The sequence below is a fragment of the Equus caballus genome, chromosome 13 (assembly GCF_041296265.1).
Source record: "Equus caballus isolate H_3958 breed thoroughbred chromosome 13, TB-T2T, whole genome shotgun sequence".
In the NCBI taxonomy this organism is placed as follows: domain Eukaryota; kingdom Metazoa; phylum Chordata; class Mammalia; order Perissodactyla; family Equidae; genus Equus; species Equus caballus.
In genome coordinates this window covers 36,002,126-36,017,900 of record NC_091696.1, presented here as the reverse complement: position 1 = coordinate 36,017,900, position 15,775 = coordinate 36,002,126, and the positions used below count along the sequence as shown (strand labels likewise).

General features: G+C 41.2%; 1 protein-coding gene across 5 annotated transcripts in view; it reads left to right on the top strand.

The window, feature by feature from the left end:
* Nucleotides 1–1,120, top strand: part of LOC100629745 (ERI1 exoribonuclease 2) — a 61,625-nt gene extending 60,505 nt beyond the window's left edge. For all 5 annotated transcript variants that reach the window (XR_011424727.1, XR_011424726.1, XR_011424731.1 and 2 more), the window contains one exon: nucleotides 758–1,120. The gene's annotated coding sequence lies outside the window, so the exon portion shown is untranslated. The remainder of the gene's footprint in view (nucleotides 1–757) is intronic.
* Nucleotides 1,121–15,775: the final 14,655 nt, after the last annotated feature.

The following is a 15,775-nucleotide window of genomic DNA, read 5'->3' as shown; positions in this document are numbered from 1 at the left end:
CAGAAGAGGTCCCTGCTCTCATGAGGCTTACTCCCTAGGAGGAGAGAGACAATGAATCACTGAACAAATGAATAATCAAGATAATGTCTGAGTATTAAGTGCCATGAAGAAACTAAAAGAGGGTGATGAGAGGAGAGTCAGACTAGAGGAGGAGGAGGGAGAGGGTCTTCAGCCGGGTGGTCAGGGAGGGCCTCTCTGTGGAAGCGGCAGCTGAGCTGAGACACGGCAGCAGAGCTGAGCTCATCAAGCAAAGATTAGGGGAAAAGAGTTCCAGGTTGAGGGAAGAGGAAGTGGAAAGGTTTGACAGTGAGAGCAAGCTTGGCACACTCAGAGGACAGCAGGAGGACAGTGCGGCCAATCAGTTACTGTGACTGGAAATAAAATCAGGAGGCACAGAGAGGCCTGAATAACCACGCAGGTCCCACCCAGTGGGAAGTTTCAAGAAGAGTAATGGAACGTGATTTACTTTTTAAGAACTCATTGTGACTTACTTTTTGCTGTGTGTCCACTTATATACTTTTAATTTTTTACTCTGTGCATATTTTAGCTTAAAATAAAGAACATACATTATCAATTCTAAAATGCATTTTTTTTTTCATGTTTTAACGTTTCTGGAATCAGGATGCCTCTACCAGTCAGTAAGGTACTGTGACCAGGGAGCCAGGCAAAGAAAGGGTTACTGATGATCTGATCAAGAACTAACATGGTCTGTCAAATGTTTTTCAGACAAAAAGAAACTATGTGTTCTGTTTTGCAGAAATTGAGGTCTCCGTTTTGCAGATGGCGCTATCTTGCAGAGAGAAACTCACACATTTGCAGCAAGACCCCTACAAAATGCTCCAGCTCCAAGCGTCCTAAAGTTACCTTAAACTTATTAGCATCTCAAATTCTCCTCCGCTGGGAGGGTCCAAGCAGCCATTTTCAGATCATGTGATGTATGTAGTAGCATGTTTGCCTGCTGCGCATGCGCCCAAAGTGAACAGTTGTTGCCCGGTTGTTACAAATAAACCTGTAATCCTCTGCTCTCCTGTGTATAAAGTTTCCACCAGCACTGAGCTCTGAGAGACACTGCCTGGTGTTCTCCATTGCTTGTGCAAGCAATAAACCTTTTCTGCAGGTACTTCTGCCTTGGTTATGCTTTTTGACTCCTCACTCACCAAGAAATGAACCCAGTGAGTTCAGTTACAGTATCGGTTTGTCAGCACTTTTTCTTTTTTATTGATAGGTAAATAGTGGTGATTCTTACAATCAACCTCAGAGGTTTGACAAAAATAGCATAATTTTAAAATGAAATTTCTGTCAGTTTTATTAATCACCTATCACTTTTCTCAAATTTTCATTCACATTTCTATTTTATTTATTTATATTCAAATTCTCCTTTCTTAGTGTGATGGCAAGATCAAAAACTATAAAGGACGAGATTGGAAAATTTGCCTCAAAAGACACACACAGAGTTACAAAATCAATAAAAGATTAACGAAAACATCTGCAATAAAAAGGTTGACAAGGGACCTTCATCAAAGAACATATCTTTATGTCATAAAGGGTTCCTATAAATTGAAAAGAAAAGGAAGCAATGCAACTGGGAAAAAAAAGGGCAAAGGAAATAAAAAAGGAAATTTACAAAGTCATCCCAACAGCTATGTAGGGGCACTACCCTGAGTGCCCTTTAAGAGCCATGTGTCGTCCTGGGCAGGATGCCAACCATCTGGACAGGACACCCAGCTGCTGAGTGCCTGGATCTTACCTTATCTCACTCAAAGACCATCATGTCTTAAAGAAACACAGAGCCCCTCCACATGAACTGCTGTTCCTGGGAATGCCGGCCGTAACAGGGACAGCTCCTCTTGGCAAGCATATAGCCTTTGTGCCCCTTCCTATATAAGCAACCCCCTCCCGACCTGAGGTAGCAGGTGCACACTTCCATCTAGCCGGTCACCACTGGACATTCCCTGTAAGTAACTCCTAATAAACCCATATGTCTTGTGTGCCATCTCCAGGTCTTTTCTTTGGTCTGTCTGCAGCCTATTCCACACCGCTCACTCAACTGGGCATGCGGCCAGACAGGCCAATAAAACTAAGGAAAGATACTCCATCCACCTCACTAGCCTTCAAAGTGATATAAAGTTTTAAAATAATAGGACATCATTTCAGCATATCAGATTGGTAGAAATTTTAAAAAATTACAATACCCAGTGTAAGTGAGGGTGTAGGGAAAGAGGATCTTGACCCACCTTTGTGAAAACAGGAATTCATAAAAAGGTCTTGAAGAACAGTTGGGCAGTAGCTAAAATTCATAATGGCCAATTCTTTGAGCAAACAGTTCCTGCAAATATGCACATATACATATGTCTCCTACAATACTGTTTGATACAAAAACATAAAAAAGACAGCAATCTAAATGACCATCAGTAGGAAAGAGATGAAATAAAATGGAATTTCCACGCAAAGGAGTACTATAAAGCCATTAGAAATACTGAAGTAGATTCCTACAGGCCGACATGAAAAGACAGCCATGATTTACTGGGTATGAAAAAAAGCAAGTTGCAAAACAGTATGTATAAATTATTCACTGTTAATTAAAGTTACATGTAAATCTACATTTGTATATAGAAGTTGAGAGTCATTCATTCAACAAATACTCAGTGAACTACAACATATATTTATTCGATGTGTATATACATTCATTCAAAAAAAGAGTACTGAACGTCTTATGTGCCAGGCCCTGGGTTGCATTTAAGTGTGCATCTATTTACCTGTCTCTGGGTATACTGCTCATCTGTAGGAGAACACACTGAATAGTGGTTATCTTCTGGGGGTGGGTGAGATTATGGAGGGTCTTTACTTTCTATTTCATATATTTCTACGTTGATTCATCAAAAGGAACACAAAGTATTAGATATTTTGTTACAGATAACCATTCTGACACAAATATTAACCAAATATATAGAAAATTATGATAGCAAAAGTGTAGAAAAGCAAAGAGGCGAGACAATGGCAAAGCCTGAATAGGTTCTACTTCCAATTGTATGAGGGAAACCAAGGATGGGGGAGATGTTTTCCATAAAAACTTAATTGTGAATGTCATCACCAGAAGGAAAGAAGGACTGAAGCACTGTGGCTGTGTGTAAAAGGCAGCTTATCAAGCTGTGATGTTTCTGATGTTATTGTGTTGACCATCTGAGAAGACCATCCTCTCTAAGCATGTTTTCTGACCTGATTTTTTTTTTGAGGAAGATTGGTCCTGAGCTAACTACTGCCAATGCTCCTCTTTTTGCTGAGGAAGACTGGCCCTGAGCTAACATCCGTGCCCATCTTCCTCTACGTTATACGTGGGACGCCTACCACAGCATGGCTTGCCAAGAGGTGCCATGCCCGCACGCGGGATTGGAACCGGCGAACCCCGGGCCGCCGAGAATATGTGCACTTAACCCCTGCGCCACCGGGGCAGCCCTGACCTGATTTATTAATAAGCCCCTTGATCTTCTCTGTCAGACATAGACTGAAAATGATGGAAGATTCTGGAAGAGGTTTACCATAAGTTGAAAGGCTTAGAAATGAGGAAAGTGTTGTTGGAAACACTCAATTAAAACTTGAGGGGAAAAATTGACTGCAGGGGCTGAGGAGGTAACAGAAGTGAGGGAAGTAGGTAAGGTATAAGACAACGGAGAGGGGTGAGGGCAGAAGTGGAGAACGCACGACCCCTCCAAACGAGGCGGCCACTGCTCAATTATTGCCACGTAGGAGTTCGGGTCTAATGTTGCCAGATGTAACTTTTCCAAGGAAAGCTGGAAATCAAGATTTTCATGAAAAATCTCCTGTTTTTGAAATGTAGGCAGCTAATTTAAATTTTTTTAAAAAGATTTAAGATTGGGGAGCTATGGACATTTAAGAAGAGTCATACAAGAAATTGTTCTAAATTCCTCCAAGGTAACTGCAATAAAAGTCTAAATGTATCAGCAGAAGTACATGCTGTATGACATCGTGTGTAGCAATACAGGCCCACCTTAACAAACAAGAAAAATCTAAATTAAATAATCTTAAACTACACCTAACAGAACTAGAAAAAGAAGAACAAACAAAGCCCAAAGTCAGAAGAAGGAGGGAAATAATAATAATTAGAGCAGAAATAAATGAAATTGAAACCAAAAAAAACAGTAGAAAGGATCAATGAAACTAAGAGCTGGTTCTTTGAGAAGATAAACAAAACTGACAAACCCTTAGCCAGACTCACCAAGAGAAAAAGAGAGAATGTTCAAAATAAAATTAGAAATGAAAGAGGAGAAATTACAACGGCTATCACAGAAATACAAAGGACTATAAGAGAATACCATGAAAAACTATATGCCAACAAAGTGGACAATCTAGAAGAAACGGATAAATTCTTAGACTCTTACAACCTCCCAAATTGAACCAAGAAGAAACAGAGAATCTGAACACACCAATCACAAGTACAGAGATTGAAACAGTAAGGAAAAGCCTCCCAAAAATAAAAGTCCAGGACCAGATGGCTCCCGTGGAGAATCCTACCAAATATTCAAAGAAGATTTAGTACCTATCCTTCTCAAACTATTCCAAAAAACTGAAGAAGACAGAACACTTTCTAATATATTTTATGAGGCCAACATACCCTGATCCCAAAGCCAGACAAGGACAACACAAGATAGGAAAATAACAAGCTGGTATCACTAATGAATATAGATGCAAAAATCTTCAACAAAACATTGGCAAACCAAATATAGCAATACATTAAAAGGATCATACACCATAATCAAGTGGGATTTATATCAGGGACACAGGGATGATTCAACATCTGCAAATCAATCAATGTGACACACCAATGTTAACAAAACGAGGAATAAAAACCGCATGATCATCCCAATACATGCAGAGAAAGCATTTCACAAGATCCAGCATCCATTTATGATAAAAACTCTCAATAAGATGGGCATAGAAGGAAAGTACCTCAACATAGTAAAGGCCATATATGACAAACTACTCAAGGGGAAAAACTGAAAGCCATCCCGCTGAGAACACTAACAAGACAACAGTGCCCATTCTTGCCACTGTCATTCAACATAGTACTGACAGTTTGGGCCAGAGCAATTAGGCAAGAAAAAGAAATAAAGGGTATCCAAATTGGCAAGGAAGAAGTGAAACTCTCAGTCTGCAGATGACATAATTTTATATATAGAAAACCCTAAAGAATCCATCAGAAAAATATCAGAAATCATCAGCAACTACAGCAAAGTTGCAGGGTACAAAATCAACTTACAAAAATCAGTTGCATTTCTATACTCTAATAACGAACTAACAGAAAGAGAACTCAAGAATACAATCCAATTTACAATCACAACAAAAATAATAAAATATCTAGGAATAAATTTAACCAAGGAGGTGAAAGACCTATACAATGAAAACTAAAGACATTATTGAAAGAAATTGATGATGACATAAAGAGATGGAAAGAGATTCCAGGCACATGGATTGGAAGAATAAACATAGTTAAAATGTCCATGCTACCTAAGGCAATCTACAGATTCAATGCAATCCCAATGACATTCTTCACAGAAATAGAACAAAGAAACCTAAAATTCACATGAGACAACAAGAGACCCAAGTAGCTAAAGAAATTCTGAGAAAAAAGAATAAAGCATCACAATCCGTGACTTCAAAATATACTACAAAGCTATAGTAACCAAAACAGCATGGTACTGGCACAAAAACAGGCACACAGATCAATGGAACAGAACTGAAAGCCCAGATATAAAACCACACATCAACGGACAGCTAATCTTTGACAAAGGAGCTAAGAACATACAATAGAGAAAAGAGAGTCTCTTCAATAAATCATATTGGTAAAACTGGACAGCCACATGTGAAAGAATCGAAGTAGACCATTCTCTTTCCCCATACACAAAAATTAACTCAAAATGGATTAAAGACTTGAAGGTAAGACTCGAAACCATAAAACTCCTAGAAGAAAAGATAGACAGTATAGTCTTTGACATCAGTCTTAGAAGAATCTTTTCAAATACCACGTCTACTTGGGTAAGGGAAACAAAAGAAAAAATAAACAAACGGATTTCATAAGACTAAAGAGCTTCTGCAAGGCAAAGGAAACAATGAACAAAACGAAAAGACAACCCACCAACTGGGAGAAAACATTTGCAAATCATGTATGTGACAAAGGGTTAATCTCCAAAATACATAAAGAACACACACAATTCAACAACAAACAAAACAAACAATCCGATAGAAAAATGGGCAGAGGATATGAACAGACATTTTTCCAAAGAAGATATACAGATGGCCAATAGGCACATGAAAAGATGTTCAACATCACTAATAATCATGGAAATGCAAATCAAACTACACCTTACAGGGGCCAGCCCGGTAACTCAGTGGTTAAGTTCACACATTCTGCTTCAGCGGCCCGGGGGTTGCTGGTTCAGATTCCGGGTGTGGACCTATGCACTGCTTATCAAGCCATGCTGTGGCAGGCATCCCACGTATAAAATAGAGGAACATGGGCACAGATGTTAGCTCAGGGCCAGCCTTCCTCAGCAAAAAGAGGAGGATTGGTGGCAGATGTTAGCTCAGGGCTAATGTTCCTCAAAAAAAAAAAAAAAACACTACACCTTACACCTGTTAGATGGCTATAATTATCAACACAAAAAACAACAAATGTTGGAGAGGATGTGGAGAAAAGGGAACCCTCATATACTGCTGGTGAGAATGCAAACTGGTACAGCCACTATGGAAAACAGTATGGAGATTTACCAAAAAATTAAAAATAGAAATACCCTATGACTCAGCTATCCCAATACTGGGTATTTATCCAAAGAACTTGAAATCAACAATTCAAAGAGACTTGTGCACCCTTATTCAATTAAGCTCTCTATTCTTAATTTATGGATAAATAGACTAATGGTTTCAATAACGTGTGTGCTTCATGTTATGTTCATTGCAGCATTATTCACAACAGCCAAGACATGGAAGCAACCCAAGTGCACGTCCACTTATGAATGGATAAAGAAAATGTGGTACATACATGCAATGGAATACTACTCAGCCATGAAAAAACAAAAATAATCCCCTTTGCAATAACATGGATGGACCTTGAGGGTATGAAGCCAGACAGAGAAAGAAAAATACTGGATGATTTCACTTATATGTGGAAGATAAACAAATACATGGACAAAGAAAACAGATTAGTGATTACCAGAGCAGAAAGGGGATGGGGGTGGGCATGAGGGATAAAGGGGCACATTTATATGGTGACTGACAAATAATAATGTACAACTGAAATTTCCTAATGTTATAAACTATTATGACCTCAATAAAAAAAAAAAAAAAAACAGGTGGTAGGCTAGATTTGGCCCGTACAACCTCTGCTCTAAAAGAGCAAAAAAGCATAATATTTTTTTTTTTTTAAAAAAAGGAACTTTAGATTTTAAAAAATCCCTTCAGACAAATATAATTATCAAACAAAATGAAAAACTTCCAGAAAAGACTTTCAGACCCTGTGCTTTTCTCCTTCCTCACTACTGACAGACAACCTTCTTCGTGGAAGGGGCACATAAGTGTACCTTGCTCAGAAATAAAAATCTCAAATTTATTAATTATTAACTCACTTGCAAGACAGGGGCAAAAAGTCAAACCATGTGACCAGTCAAAAGGGCATCAGGCCCAAAGGAGGGATTTCTCCAACGGCCCCTGTGAACACTGACACTGCACATTCACTTACACTGCATTCTCTTCCAGTTCCTTCTGCTACGCCCCAGTCCCTGCCTTACAGAGGCACAATCAACCTACAGAAAGGAACCCCTGGAACACCCACAGGGCTGTGTGTAGAGGAAAGGGGAAGGAGTCTGGAGTTCGATGAGCTGAGCTCCGATGTTTGTTCCACATTCCAATGCCACCAGATATGCAATTTGGGGGAAGACACAAGTTCTCGCAGCCCCACTTTCCCCATCTGTGTAAAACTCTCCCCTCTCACAGAGCTCTCATGTTAATTCATGAGGCCATGTATGTAAAAGCACCTCATAAATGTCAGTTATCCTATCCTAAATGAAGAATGCAGAGACAAACGGTTAATGCTAAGACCACGTTGATGCCACCGACTTCTCGCTTGAGTAAGAGAAAGGTTGGGAGCTCTGATGACCAAAGACCATCTTATCAGGTGAGCTGACTAGGGACAAAACAGATATGCAGGTCGGGTTATGCCCACACACTGTAATTTATCTTGGTGTACGCCTGGAGAAATCTGGGGAAATGTACATACCCATTACTGCCACATGACTGACCTGACAGAAGCCTCTGGAAAAATATGTACAAACCTACAAAAAAGAAAATGTAATCAGTAAAATCTTTGGAGGGCTAACGTTTGTACCTAAAATTCCAGCCTAGGAGTCAAAGGTCGGTGCTTTAGTCCTGGTTCTGCCACTAATTAGATGCAAGTTTCCTTTCCTGTGAGTGGGTGTAATTACACCTGCTCTTGAACCCTGACATAGCAGTTAAGGGATCAAATCAGAGATTGGCTACAGAAGGGCGTTGTATCGTATTATCATCACCCAGCCTTGCAAATCTCCAAATTTCACCTAAGACACTGCTGTGCCGACAATAAAATCTTAGTTATCATCAAAATTACAAATGCACGTGCTCTTTGTCTCAGCAATTCCACTGGCAGAATTTTTTCTCCTGATATATTTCCACATGTGCAGAGGGAAATGTACACAAGGATGTTTATTATAACCCTGTTTGTAACAGCAAAAGATGAGAAACAACCCACAATCCTTCACTGGGGCCCCAGTGAGATAAAGTACGGGTCTGATGGGGGTTGTCGGGGGCGTGTGAGCAGGTGGGGACAGAGGTGGGAGACAAGCTGTCACTGCATCCCTTTTAATACATTTTTAAAATTTTTGAGCCAGGTGAACATCTTCACAAAATTAAACAGTTGGGGAAAGAAGAGGGGGAATTTTCACTTACCTTTAATGTCCAGAAGGTGGTGTCCATCCCAGCCCCCAGGTTTATAATTTGGCACTGACATTCTGTCTTCCGTAGAAATGCCCTTATAAGCTGAGTGACGCCATGGACACGAGCAAAATATCCTCAGAGAGAGACAGAAACAAGCTGTCACTCAGTGATGAGAAATAATCCCTGCAAAGCTCTCTGCAGCAGGAGAGCCAAACAGAGCACTTCTGCCCTTCCTTGGGGTCGGTGGATTATCCGTGACTTTATAGGAGAAATAGCAAATTTTAAATTCTCTTCCTTTTTCTTTTCAGATGTTTGAATCAAAGTACAATCTATTTAATAGTAGAATTAACTCTCATAAGAAAAATAAAATGCCCTATATTTTACTTACGAAAGACAAGTGTTTTACATCAAAACATCTGATCTAAATGTTCCTCTAGGAAATGCGCCCTTTCATAGCTATAGTAAAAGCTACTCAGTAGTGTGGTAAAACTCGAAATTGCAACATCATATGCAAAATAATATTTTTAGGTCAGGAAATTGGATGGATGAGTGTCCAAGCAAAGAAAGCCACACTTCTTATTGTGTTCCTGTCATCTCTACCCTGTATGGGTTAGAGCCTCGGTGTTTGTAACACGGCATGACAGATTGGGGGAGGAATGCTTGTCTAAGAAACTGACTTGTTAAGCTCCGGGGTGGGGAGCTGGGCAAAGGAGATGAGAAATAAAGAAGGACGAAGGAAGATAAAGTCTGTCTGTGTTCTGAGGCCGGCTGCTCTAAGTGTGACTATTTCACGAACACAATTTGAGAGTGGCATTTAGAAATGTTTATTGCAATTTGACAGAGAAATATTATGCCTGTTGAATCTACTAATAAATAATTTGGGCTTGTATTTTGCCTGTCTTATTCATTTTATTTTGCTAGTAAATCATTTTTATTGTATTTTACAGAAATGTCATCCACAATGGATTGGATACTGGGGGAAAAGAGATCCTCACCACACGCTGTTTGGGAAGCACTCTCCTATTGGGCTGCAGGTCCCCAGTACACAGGCAAACCCAGGGGGAGGAAGAAGGAAGGAAGGAGGGCTGACATGCTGCCCGAAGCACAGAGTCAAGTGCCATGGTGTGTCCCTCTGCAGCATTCCGAAGGAAATCTGCCTCAAGAGCACAGGAGGGAGGCTTAAGGCCTCTTTGCCAGGCCTCGCCCAATCTTACAGATGCCTGGATTCACCCTCAGCTCAAAGGAAATACCATGTCCTTCCTTATTCTCAGGAACCTCCACTTCAAAATTTCTTTGTATTTCTGAAAGAACCTACCTACAGGATCCATCCTTAGGGCCAAGATTCCCAGCATACACAAGAATTACCTGGTCAGTTTCTCAGTCTGGCTGAGGCTAAGCCATACTCCTGTCTCAAATTCTGTGACTTCCTTGATGGAAATTATTTGCAGAGCCTAATACTGTTACTAACACTTTAATAAGGCAGCAAAATAGACCATTCACAGTAAAAGATATATGAATGGCTTTTAAACATAGGAAAACGATCTTCAACCTTACCCGTAAATAAGAGGAATATAAAATAAAATTACTATAAGATACCATTTTTCAAGTATCAGATTAACAAAGATTCAACAGTTCTATAATACACTGTGTTGGTGAGGATGTTGGGAAATTAGCACTCCATATACTAGTGGAGAGAGTGCACACCGGAACTCTCTAAGAATGAGTCCCTAAAACCTCAGGCCTCTCGGCTGATGAGGAGATCCTGGGAGGGGGATGGTCACTTGCCTCTGTTAATCTCAGGGGCCTTCCTCTCTTTAGACAGTCTCACAAAATGCTGGATATAAGGGTCATGCCAGTGGCCAATGCTTACTGCAAACCTGAAAGGGATGAAAAAGGAGGCAGGAGTAGAGAGCAGGTTCAGGCCAGGTTCCCAGGAGCCAGGTCAAGGATCTAGAGGAAAATTATCTGCCTCAAAAGGCCAACCAGGGGCTGGTGTGGTGGCACAGTGGTTAAGTTCATGTGCTCCAGTTCGGCGGCCCAGGGTTTGCAGGTTCTGATCCCGGGCACTGACCTACACAATGTTCACCAATCCATGCTGTGGTGGCATCCCACATACAAAATGGAGGAAGACTGGAAAAGATGTTAGCTCAGCAACAATCTTCCTCAAGCAAAAAGAGGAAGGCTGGCAACAGATGTGAGCTCAGGGCCAATCTTCCTCACCAAAACAAACAAACACACACACACACATTTGGTGCTCCACCACAAATTTAAACACTCATTCATTCACCTTTTTATTCACATACACACCCATCATGTTTCCCACAGTGTTCATTTTTCACCTCTCTCTTTCCTCATATCACTAATTCCTTTCCCAGAACCATAAATAGCAAATAACCTCACCTCATACTTCATATGGAAGACTTGCAACTGTTTATTCACTTAGCAAACTCACTGGCCAGATCTAGTCAGATAACTCTACTCAACCAAAAGTGCTGTGTCCAGAGAAGGGAGACCCAGAAGCATCTGGCAAACATCACTAACAACTACCTAAGTACTTCTCCCAACTCTGTGTTAAGTGCCAGTCATTTCATGTCCCTTAAGGAGGTCATAGTGGGGAAACCAGGGGCAAATAAACAAAATAGCTACAACCTGGAAAATGCTACAGTAACCTAAACTCTCTCTACCTCAGTGTACACTACAAGGAATTAAGTTTTTAGTATTCCAAGCCTAGGAGCTGAAGCCCAGATTGTCACTGGAAGTCTTCTGGCAACCATGAGTGAAACCAGCATCGGGACAACTGAGAAGTCACGGAGGGAACCTGGATCCCTAAGGCAATGCCATTGCCACACCCCTGTGGACCTGGAGCCTGCTCTACCTCTCAACGGATAGTTCATGAGATAATAAACATCTTCACCATTTGAGCCAACTTGAGCCCGGCTTCTGTTACTTGCAACCTGAAGCATCCTAAGTGATAACCCGAACAATACACTCATCTCCATGTTGCTTGACAAGTAAGCTGAAAATTAAGATATGGGTATGTGTCTGGGGGGGGGGGGTGGGAATCTCACCCAGCTGGATTCTGAGCCCCCAGAAGCCGATACCATCTTTTCTTTACATCTACTCACAAGGCTTGCTGCTGCCTTGACTGCAATAGGTGCTGAATTCCCTACAAACATGTCCCCCACAGTCTCTCCATCCATATTTGTACATCCATAGACACTCATAAGGAAGCATATGCTCAGCTACTCGATACAACAACTCAGCACAGAAACACACAAAGACTCACTAAGGGACACAATTTGCTATAAGCCCAGATGTCCAAGGAAAACAGCAGATCCACAAATTTTACAAGATTAAACTTGCTCAGTTATCTAAAATAGTGCTTTTCCAACAGTGAGCTGCTTTAATATTAAATCAGTTTAATGCTATATAAGTCTGCATTTAAAAAAACAAAGTAAAACGGAAAATATACGCATGCATTACACATAGTAAGGGTTAAGACTGTTTCGTGAAGCTTTTGTTTCAAGCACATGTTGGGGGTCTAAGTGCAATGAAATGTGTTTTCTCACTGTTCGTGGCCATGTGATGAACACTGATTTCAAAGGAATCCTCTGGTGCCATCTGGTGGTAAAAGCCATACCTGCAGTTGAGGCAGGAGTCGTAGAGCAGTGATGAGAACACAAACCAAACAGGTTAAGGGTAGGAAGGGGCCTTAGAAATGATCTAGTCAACCCCAACACCCAGCGCAAGAATGCTTTCAACAGTATTAAGCCACTGCTTGACTACTCCCCACAAAGAAGGCACTCACTCCACTGCTAAGCAACTGCTGAAAAGCTGGTCAATTTGCCTCCCTCTAAGCGCTCCTTCCTGGACTTATTATTGCCTCTTGGATAACAAGGTGCAGTTTCTATTCCTCTCAATTCTGTATTATCAGTCGACTAAATATTATTGTTTCAGTCAAGCAATATTTACTGAGTGTCTGCTAAGTGCCAGGCATTGGAGATACAGTGGCGACAAGACAGACAAGGGACGGAGACAAACATAAACAAGAGATTATAACAAATGAAGGATTCAACAGTATGGAGGATAGAGGGACCTACTTTAGAGAAGGTGAAAGGGAAGGCCTCTCTGAAAAGGGGACGCTGAGTTGAGTCCTAGGGAATTGGAGAAAGTCAGCTGTGCAAAGGCATTCCAGACGGGAGGAACAGCAGATAGAAACCCTGTGGGGTGGGAATGGACTGGGAGCGTTCTAGTATCAGAAAGTAGGCATGGGGGCTGGAGAACAGTAGAAAACAGGAGAAACCAGAGAGGACTCTACAGAGAGAAGCCAGCTGAGGTCACAGAGGGCCTGGCAGGAGCCTGGGACTGATCTCAACAGCACGCTGGACGTGGTCAGTGATGCGCAGCACAAAAGGTGGGGAGATGCAACAGGACATAACACAAGTACATCTGATCCTAGTTCCCACAATTCCTTGCTTCCTGGTGTTTCTAACATGTGTCTCTTTCCAGTCCTCAAATCAAGATGACTGCCAGTGGTTCCCATGCAGTTCACAAAAGAAGATGTAGGAATGGCCGGCCAACAAGCACACAAAAAGGTGTTTAACATCATTAGTCGTCAGGGAAATGCAATTTAAACTCATCATGAGATGCTATTTCACCCCCACTGACAATACCGAATGTTAACAAGGATATGAAGCACCTGAAGTTTTGATATGTTGCTGGTGGGAAATGTAATCTGATAAAGCACTTTGGAAATTAGTCTGGCAATTAAATATACACCCACCCTCTGACTAAGCAATTCCACTCCTAGACATTTATCCTAGAGAAATGAAAGACAGATAAGGATGTTCATTGCAGCCTATTCACAAAATATCCAGTCAAAAACTGGATACAACTCAAATGTCCAACATCAGGTGAATGGATGAGCAAATCAGAGTATATTCACACAACATAAAAAGGAGCAAACTATTTTACACTGACAAAGGTTCTCTCCCTGACCAAACTCTGGCCAGGCTCCTCTGAGCCCTCTTCTCGACAGGCCTCAAACTTGGCATTTTCTATAAAGACTTGAACAAACTCTAAGATAGCTTCTAACAGCTCAAAGCCACACCCCTAGGATGACTCTAGTCCCCCTTGAAGTGCCTGCCTAAGAAACCTCAAGGCTGGCAAAAGCATTTACTGTTTGTTCCAACCAACGCTTAAAGACAGGGCCCCAGTCTCCCAGGTAGCAAATTCAGATGGTTTCACATGGACCAATCCCTCTTTCCCACTTTGTGTAATTTTTCTCTTCTCTGACTCTACTCACCATCCTCCTTATTCCCTCATTCTCCCTTTAAAACGCCCCCTGTACAAATCAAAGTTGGGTTTAGTTCACACTGGACTCTTTTCCTTATTGCAGTAGTTATTAGTGATTAAAATCTGCCCTTACCACTTTAACTAGTATCTGGCTTTGTGCATCTTTGACAACACACACAACATGGATGAATCTCAAAGAATATGTTGAGTGAAAGAAACAGAAAAAATATATACTGTCTTAGTCCATTGACATGACGTTCAAGCATAAGCAAATCTAATCTGTGATAGCCGAAATCAGAAAACAGTTGTTAGGTGGGGGTAAGGAGACTAACTAGAAAGAGATATAAGGGAAATTTCTGGAGTTTTAGAAATATTTTGTATCCTGCTCTTGGTGGTGATACACAGATACGTACAATTGTCAGCACTCATCAAACTGAACGCTGAGGATTTGAGCTTTTTATTATATAAATTCTCTCTCTCTCTCCCCCTCTCTCCTACCTCCCTCTTCTTCCGTCTCCTCCCTCTCTTTCTCAAGACCACCTGGGGAAATTCTGGGGGGGAAAAGAAGATGAGAGATGTAGCTGATACTTCTCTTTTCAATATCCACTCACCCCTTCTTCCTTACTACGAGGACCCCAATTTTGTTTGAGGTATCAATTTGCCCTACTGGAAATTCTCACCTCCCAACATGTTCCCGCAGCCAGAGGTGGGACCACATGCCCTAGTTCTGGCTAATGAGAAGTACGCAGAAGCCTACAGGGTACAGCTTTCTAAAAAGCTATTGCTTTTCTGATGAAAAGGGACAGGCGCAGGGGCCAGCCAGGTGGCGCCACAGCAGTTAAGCTCACATGTTCTGCTTCGACGGCCCAGGGTTTGCCTGTTCAGATCCTGGGTGAGGACCTACACACCGCTTGTCAAGCCATGCTGTGGCAGGCGTCCCACATAAAAGAGAGGAAGACAGGCATGGATGTTAGGTCAGGGCCCATCTTCTTCAGAAAAAAGAGGAGGATTGGCGGTAAATGTTAGCTCTGGGCTAATCTTCCTCCAAAAAAAAAAAAAAGGACAGGCTCAGACACACATCTTTCATTCATATCCCTTCCTTTTCTTTCTTCCTGGAGCACAGCTGCTCAAACAGACTAAAAAATCCTGCTAATCCCTGGTACAAACCTATTCTTACCCTGAGAAATAAGCTATAGGAGCTCCAAATCAATACACATCTAAGTTACTTTGCAAGTCAAAGTTTTCAGGCGTCAAAATGAAAAAAAGCAATTTCAACTGGAAGTCAAGAATGACAAATGAATTCCTGTGTTGAAGTATAGATAAGAATTTAGTATATAATCCAAGTGATGTTTCAAATCAATGGGGAAGGAGAGACCATTCAATAGATGGTGTAGGGACAACTGGCTAATAATTTGAGACTAAAGTAAGTTAGACTGCTACTTTATAACATATAAAACAATAAAGATAGATGCCAAAACCATAAAAGTGCTAAAAGAAAACG